The sequence below is a fragment of the Nuphar pumila genome, chromosome 5, assembly GCF_984573655.1.
Source record: "Nuphar pumila chromosome 5, dmNupPumi1.hap1.1, whole genome shotgun sequence".
Taxonomy (NCBI): domain Eukaryota; kingdom Viridiplantae; phylum Streptophyta; class Magnoliopsida; order Nymphaeales; family Nymphaeaceae; genus Nuphar; species Nuphar pumila.
In genome coordinates, this window is record NC_143253.1 from 22,221,006 (window position 1) to 22,230,174 (window position 9,169).

A 9,169-nucleotide genomic window follows, 5' to 3' on the forward strand; every position below is an offset into this window, starting at 1 on the left:
ATACATTTCTATTTTAACAGGATTTTCCTAAATAAGAAGTGAATTTTTTTTCCCGGATGCCAACCAATAAATGGGCACTTTTAGCTGGTATGCTCGCCAGGATCTTAGGTCCAACTATGACTGCAATCGGATCGGATCTGAGTCTGACATAGTTTTTCGTATATGAATTCTTTAAGTAAAATCGGAATGTGGTTTCAGATCAGATTCAGATCTGTTCAATTGGATCACTTTTGGATTCAGGTTGGGTTTAGATCATAACTTTAAGTCCGATCTGGAGTTGATCCTAATCAAAATCTAACCCAAATGAATTTTTTGCATGTAAAAAACTTGATTTGTTCTATTTTTTTCCAGATCTAATATAACCAAATGGATTTCACTTTAGGATTCAATCTAACCTCCTCAGATCTGATTTGGATTCAGATCTGGATTCAAATATAATGTTGGCAATTTGGATTCAGATTCAGATACGGGCTTGATTCTGTGTTCTGACAGAACACTTATATAAGTGTTCTACCTTTTAAGAGGGGGCCAGTTTAATAGGGACTTCCTTTTATAAGTGATCTGCTCAAAACAATGGACCTTTTTTTTTATAAAAAAAAAGGCAAGCTGGGGTTAGGCAGACCCTACCAGTTATACAACTATACCATTGGGTTTTGAACTTGCAACGTTCCCAACGCAAGGTGACATGCACTAGCTGCTGCTACCAGACAAGGGGAGCCCCCGTTGGTATCAGAACACCGGACCTGCCTCTATCTTGTGCAGCCCAAATTAATGCAATACGAAACATACTCAGAAATATCATGCTCAGGGATTTATTGAAAAAAGAATATCTCGGGAGATTTTTCAAAAAATCTTGTTTTATTGTACAATATCGTACGTTAAAATAATAAAATGTTATCAAATTTTTTTTGTAATAACTGACATAAGTGGGCAGACCCAGGGGGTGGCCTAGTTGGAAGGGGCCTCGGCTGTTAGACCGGCAGGTAGCCGGGCTTGCCGCGGGCGTTATTTCCCTTGTGTAAGCCGAAGCCGGTCGTTCCCTGGGGTCAAGGTGTGAGCCCGGGTTTACTCCCCTTTGTGGTGGTTTTCCTGTTCCGAACAACAACAACTACAACTACAACTACAACTACAACTAGGCCTTCATCCCAAAACAATTGTGGTCGGCAATATGAACCAACAAAGAAAATCATTCCTGTTCCGAACAAAAAAAAAAAAAACATTAGTGGGCAAAATATGACTTAATATAAGTTGGACAAGTTATGGCAAGAAAGTAGTCCCATATCATGCAGGTGGGTTAGGGAAGGACCCCTCCCTTCTCTAGGGCCCCCTTGCTTAATTTCCCTTTGTAAAGAGTGCTCCTCATGTGGAACTGGGAACTGCCACAATGCAGGTGAGCACACCTTTTAAGGTTTTCTAAGTATTCAGTTTTGAAAAGTGGGCAAAAGGGTTAAGCTGCCCTTAAAAAAATCATTTTACACATTTAGAATGTGTTAAGTTGTTGTAATAATATGATAAAGTCGCGATAATATTGCGATATATTGAAAGGTGGGGAGATTTTGAAAATCAATATGATGTTATCACGATTAATACGTGTTTGTGAATATATTGTAATAATATCGCGAGAGTTTGATCAGCCGATGCTTGGGTTGACATATACATGTGCAACATTTTTTTGGAATTTATGATCCCAAGAAACGGCACCCGGCAGGCACGAAGACCTGGTCAAGCTGGCTCAGCCTGCCATACCTACCGTCGCCGTGCCGGCAGCGCAAAACTCTGAGGCTAGGACCCCTGCCCCAAGGGCCTATGCTACGCATTGGCTTGCACAGAAGGGCGACACCCATGAAAATCAAACATTGACAAGCCCACTAAGCAACAGTTGAGCGTACCTTGCTGGACCGAGCCTGCACGTGCAAGTGAGCTTGCTTTGGTTCATTTACACCCTTGGTGGAGTTCAGTTGATAAGCTGAAATCACAGTTACAAATATTGGCTTTTTAAAAAAAAAAAATCCAAGAAATTGCCGAACTGATAAAAAAACTAAGTATCACGAGAAATTAAATTTTTTTAATTTTCAGTTGTAAAAAGTAGTTTTTCATTTTAAATTAAATTTTCTAATATTTTTCTGGAAATGTGAGAAATATGAAATATTTAGATTTCTTGCAAGAATTTGGCTGCCAATATTCGCCATTTTAAACGTTTTGTCGCTATGGGCGAAATATGAAATACGGCACAATGCCTATTTTGGCAATATCATGGCTGAAAATTAGGTTCATCCATAACTACAAGAGACCAAATCTTATAACCCTGCTGCTTTTTTCGTAGGGCAACTGTAAAAGGAATTGATGTACCAGTCCTAGCCTCGGAGTTTTACGCTGCGAGCATGGCGACCCGCTAGGCATGGCAGGCTGAGCCAGCATGACCAGGTCTTCATGCTGGGTATGGTTTCTTCGAGTTGTAAAAAAAAAAAAAAAAAGAAAAAGAAAAAGAAAAAGAAGATGGGCACACAAAAATTAAGAGCAATAGAACAAGAAAGAGAAATTAATAAAACGTTGCTATTAATACCATCATTAACATTAACAAATCTTCCCTCTATGCCGTTCAAAGAGGCTGTCAAGAACTCCATAGGTTTTTTTATCCAGATGATCAATACCATTCCATGGTACTTCAAAAGTTAACAAAACAGGAGACCTATAAGTCACATTTTTCACCAGGCAAGGGTACATTTGTAATTTTCTTTCAGTATGGTGATGAGGGCCAGTACCCTCCAAGATCCAAACATGGGTCCATGGAATGGAACCGGATGTTGCCAGCAGCGCCGAGTTCTGTTCCGAAGCACGTGTCGACATTGGAAAGGGCGACGTTTGTCGGCATGGATGAAGTGTCAGGAACATCCATCTTCACTGTCTGGTGGTGGCCGTTGAACAGCACAGCTGGTATTCCACCTTGTTGCAGGGTAGGGAGGTTGAGGTTTAGACCTGGTTGTTGGAAGCCTGTTGGGAATGGTAGCTGTGGTTGACCCAGGAGGTTCATGTTGAGTGAACCCCTAAGGACCCTGGTTAGGTCCACTAGGTCAGCAGTACTGCTGACATAGCCTCTCCCCATGTTGACATAGCACATATCTGGTTGTAGCAGGGATGAAAGTGTAGCTTGGCCCATGTCAAGGTTGAACGGGTTGGCACGGACCGGGTTCGGGGCGAGTTTCTTCCCGCCAGAACTCTTTTGAAAAACCCGGCAAACGACCCACTCATCCTGTAAAACCATCTTAATTAGGATTATAGTGACCAAGGAACATAACAGCATTTTAGTGGCACGCAAAGATAACATAGTGAAATTTAATTTAAGAACATATTAAATTAATAAGTTCAAACTACACCTTAACATGTTTTTTTTTTCGATTTATTACTCGAAGAAACTGCATCTGAGATCGAAGTCCTGGTCACACTGGATCAGCCTGCCATACCTACGGTCATCGTCCCGAAGACGTAAAAATCCGAGGGTATATATGACCCTCGCCCCCATGTTTAAACTACACCTTAACATGTAGCTAACAAGTTATTATGCCTTAAAAAATGGCAAGAAACCAAGGGCCTGTTTGGAATCAGTAGCTGGGATGGGCGTTTATGGAGTTTATGCATTTGAAGAAGTGGCAGCTGCCAAATCCATGATTTAGAGTAAATACAAAGTAGAAAGGGCCTCACTTCCCATCCCAAATGCATAAACGCCCATCCCAGTGCCGAGATTCCAAACAGGACCACCAAGGTAGTTTGACCAAGATTTTACCTCGGGACCACCAAATGCATAAACGCCCATCCCAGCGCCGAGATTCCAAACAGGCCCCAAATTAAGCTCATAGACTAAGAGTCTAGGCTTTGAAATGGTCTTGAGTCTCTTGACTAGGTCTAGTCACAAACTAATCCGACCAAGTCCATCTTAAGGGGGTTGTGTCACAGGCAACCAAGTTGGCTCTAGCAGGAAACAGGAAGGTTTGTGATGCCTGAGTTAGGCAAGCCATTTTGACTTGGTTTCCTAGCCTCATCCAGACCCTGGTCAATATTGACTAGGCATACAACACCATGTCCAACTGACTAACTGGAACCACAGACACTCAGATTTGAATCTATGTTTGGCAAGGACATATCATTTCTCAGGATTCCAAGTGAATCACAGACTCGATCCGGTCCTGGGATCGACACCTGAATCAAAAGAATCAGTTCACAGAGTCCCTAGCTACAAGCCTGAGGTGTGAAATTGCAGCGAGTTCGCTCGAGTCCGGTCTTGTTCGTATTGTTGGCGAGCCCCAACAATGGCCCATATTGTGCAGACCTGGATGCACCAAGTAGGTCCATTGAGCATACAAAATCAGGTTGGTAGGAGCCAACTCTTAGGGGAATGCAGGCAAGTTTTGTGTTCCAACCTAGCTATGGACGAGCCAAATGGGGTGGTCTTAGACTTGGTATGGACTACGGATTAGACATGACTCAACGACCAAAATAATTTGTCGTAACACATGCTTAGATAGAGCTCAATCAATCGCATTTGAGCAAGTGAAGTATAACCTGGCCGGCTTCCGGCGACCGGAATCCATTCTCTCGATGAAAATTCTGGCACTGATTATAGAAACCACATCGGAAAACTATGATAGAGATGTGTACTATATACGTCATGAAAACCAGGAAGTGGGTTGGATGATTGGCTTCACCTTGGCAGTTTTGAATGTGCTCTTGGGTTGGATCCTGTATTCATGCGTGACCCAGTTGGTTTTCTCTCCCTTTGGAGCTCTCCCTTTGTAGAAGACCAGGGTTTTCTTCATCCCTGCAAGTTCTGAGGTGGTGGAATTGTAGATCTCTCTATCTTTGCCGGTGGTCTTCCAGTATCCGGCATCTGTCGCCCGGTTGGTTCGGAGTCCGGTGGGGTATTTCCGGTCCTGGAGGCTAAAGAAGTACCACTCTTTCTCCCCCATTTTTGCCTTTCCTGATAAAAAGGAAAAAAAAAAAAAGATCAATTAGTGATGGTTAATAGTACTGCCATGAATACCCAGAAAGGCTTCGCTGATTTGGTGGGGGCAACATGTGGATGTCACCAAGTTGACGCGATGTCACGAGTTCGAAACCCACAGTTTGCCGCTAAGTCGAAGTTGAGTATTTAAGGTTATAACACCAAAAAAAGGGCAGTCTTTTGTCTTCTGATCAAGCTTATATATAGGAAAATTGGTAGCTGTGAAATGCTTAGGTACTAAATCGGTGGTCAATAGCGCTGGTGCGTTGATGAATGGTCACACGTAAAAAATAAATAGCATCAAAATGACGAGTTTTTTCGCCAAAGTGGCATTAGCAGAAACCAAAGTTGTTGCCGCTAATGCTCATTTTTCCACTCAGAGCATTAGCAGCCACAAAATTTTCACTCTAATACCCCTTTGGCTAAAAAAAAAAACTCATCAAAAATGTGATTTTTTTTTTTTTTGGAGCTGGCCATCCATCAACGCGTGTGATGGACGGTCAATGAGTTTGACCAGAGATTTAATACCTATGGATTTGGCAGCTACCAATCACTATATATATATTGTGTGTGTGTGTGTGGTAGGTGCTTAATGATACGTGCTTAAGGTGTTTTTCAAGTTTTTTTTCATTTTATTTTTAAGTTTTGACCGTAGGGATGTGATCTATGAACTTGATTTTATAGGAATCAGTTCTTGAAGTGTTTGATTCAGACACATGGGTGGGTTTTTATAATAGGTTAGAAAAATCAACGGTCCAAAATCTTTATAAATTTTCGAGGCTTCAAATATCATTTTTTCATCGAAAACACATGATCCAGGATTTCTTGTAAATTGACCATTCCCAACACATTTATAGGGTCATAACTGCAAAATAAAAAATAAAAATGAAAGAGCGTAAAAATCCATTAAGCATGTATCATTAAGCACCTACCCAATTCTCTCTCTCTCTCTCTCTCTCTCTCTCTCTCTCTCTATCTATCTATCTATCTATCTATATATATATATATATATATATATATATATGATCAAGTATGGAAATCTAGGAGACCCAAGGAGTAGCTTTGTGGAAATGGACCTTGACTGCTAGATGGGCAGTCGGGGTTCGATTCCCGCAACCATTATTCTCTTTGCTTAAGCCGAAGCCCGAGACTCCCTGGGGTCAATGGCGGCGCCGGTGTTTACACCCCCTCTGGCCTCTTCCTATATGGAAAAAAAGGTAAGGAAAGCATGGATATACGTCCAAATGCACAGGGAAAGGTTGGGAACCTTTTAAAAAATCAGTTCACAAAGGCGTTGATTGGAAAGCACTAAGCAAGCGTGCCTGTAGGAAATAATGATATAGAGAAGAGTGGCAAGGTTGTTCTAGAAATGGTTGTGATCGGTATGATATTATGGTAATAGCTATGTCACAAGTATAGCCAGTATTTCAAATATTGTGATTTTATCATGATATTTTTTTCCTTTTTGAATAAAGAAAAAAAATATATCATGATATTCTCAAAAGCTGATATAATATCGAAATTTGCGATATTTTAAAATATCATTTAGTTTGAAAATATTGCATTTTTTATCGTGATATTATCATAATAAAAACAGATTTTGATTTTTTTTTTATTATTTATGTTTTATTCATATTCCTACATAACTTTGATATTTTAATTATAATGGTAGAGGGTTTACAAATTGCTGAAAGCTCATGGAATCACTAGCCTTGAAATGTACTGTCATGAAAAGAATTTGTTATGAGCTTAAGTTGGGAGAACAAACCAAGCTGGACTTGGTCTGAGTCATCTGCTCGGCCTAGCCATTTTAGGAGCTCACTGCCCAGCGCCTATGACAACTAAGTCTGCTACAACCCTGATCGATAGTCTAAAAAGAATCACCAGGGGGGTTACACAGTGGATAATGACCAAGTTTCTCTACTCCTTTCTGTTATCTTCCTGGCTTCTACTTGTCACAAGACACAATAGACGGCTAGATGCTGTTGGTTGATCTGATTCTTTGCTAAAGGAACAAGTCTAAAGTTTGAAACAAGTCTTTTCTGTTTTTTTTGGGTTCGTAGCCAACTTCATGATCAACTCGATCATGTTGGGAGGTGATTCAGTCGGCTAGAACAGGAAGAATTTGAGGTTACTCGCTTCAGTCCTTGTTTGAATTCTGGTGAAGAAGAAGAAGAAGAAGAAGATGATGATGATGATGATGATGATGATGAGGGTGATAGTTTTGATGATGCAGGTGAAGGAGAAGAAAAGCAAGAAAATGATGATGATGATGATCATGACGATGATTTTCATGTTGTTATTAACAAAGGTGAATTGGGAGATATCATATTAAACCATGACTAAAGACTATGATCATGAGAACAAAAAACTATAATGATCAGGATAATTATGATCAAGTAGCGGCCACTTGAACTATTATCCATGACTAGAGCAAGGACTGATTAAGATCTCTCACCTGGAAGATCCCATGGTTCACACTTGTTGAGATCTACATCTCCGATGGCTCGGCCGGTGAACGACGGATCGGAGATCTTGCGGGTGAGGTAGTATGTTATCAGCTCTTCATCGGTTGGATGGAATCTAAACCCTGGAGGAAGGTTTTCCTCTTTAGCAGAACCATCCATGTCTCCTTCACCCCTTGTTGCTCTGTTTATGAAAAACTTTGCTTGTTGGTTTCCAGTTGCAATTACACCATGCTTATTAGGGTGCACTCAGCTTCAATCTTCTTGTGGAAATGAACAGTGGGAAGGTCTTCCTAGAGAAAATCAGCTTCAATTAGGGTTCACTCAGCTTCAATCTTCTTGTGGAAATGAACAGTGGGAAGGTCTTCCTAGAGAAAATCAACCATGTTGATGAAGAAACTTCAGATTGAAACCCTAATTTTTTTGGAACATGGTATCATCCTGGATCAATAAAAAAAAGGAAATTAATTGCCAATAAAAAGTAGGAAGAAAGATGGCTTCTATCATCGAGAAACTTCACCGCACGGGCAGAAGAAATAAAGAACCTTAGGAGTGACGTAGGAGGACTAAGTATTGAAATTTAAGCTTTAAGATGATAGAAAGTGTGTACGTGAATCTCTTAACAACTCAGCATCGTCATTATCCTGGTGGTATCCTGGAAAACATTAGAAATATGAGCTTAATAGACCCTGGATAACAGTATAACTACAAAATCGCCACTTCGCTTCTGCTGTTTGGATTACAAGAAAAGTAGAACAAGTTGTGCAGTCAAAGCAAAACTTGCACGCAAGAGATACCATGCACCCTTGTGACATAAGGTGAAGACTAGAATGGATTTCTGATTGGTTTAATGCTTTATGTTGAATATTGACATGAATGGTGACTCCCATATCCCTAAATATGAAATTCATTTTCCTATCGTATCAAAGCCAGATTATGGTATTGTATTTTCATGAATTTTCAGTGTTTTTTTGAAATTATGACCGTAAAGAAGTGATATTTATGCTTGTTTTTATATGAATAGCTTCTTGAAGCATTTGATTCCGATGCATTGACAAGGTTTTATATGGTTTAAAAAAATAAATGGCCTACAATTTTTATAGTTTTTGAGACTCTAAATATCATTTTTTTCCATCCAAAATGCATGGTCCAAGTGGCCATTTCTAGTCAATCAATCATGCTGAACACATCTATGGGTCAGAATTTAGAAAAAAATACCAAAATTTTTATGTTTTAGTAGGTTCCCATTTCGATATATATATATATATATATATCTATATATATATATATATATATATATATATATATATATATATATATATATATATATATAAGGTTTTAAGGAGATTGTGCCATTTAGGAAGATCAAAAGCTAATTTTATCAGTTCTCTAGTGTCTTCTTAACATGTCCCCTTTTGATTGACAACCATGGCTGTACATGTAATTTTGACAAGATGTGGAGAACATTATGGTAATTACCGAAGGAAATACAAAAAGCATCACGTAATCCAGCTCTGATATTTAGACCAAACCATCCCCGGCCAACACGCCATATGACCCGCTGTGGGGCCCAATACCCACCCAATGATGGCAAATGAGCCGTTGACACGCCAGCTTTGATGGAGGTGGGGCCCAGGTGACGTCACCACCTTTACGGGTAAGGAGGGAGCCCCGGCAGGACGGTCACATGAGGAGGGAGGGGGTTTCC

General features: G+C 40.1%; 1 pseudogene; it reads right to left on the minus strand.

Moving 5' to 3' along the window:
- Positions 1-2,592: 2,592 nt before the first annotated feature.
- Positions 2,593-7,623, minus strand: LOC149837088 (NAC domain-containing protein 100 pseudogene; annotated as a pseudogene).
- Between the last annotated feature and the right edge of the window lie 1,546 nt (positions 7,624-9,169).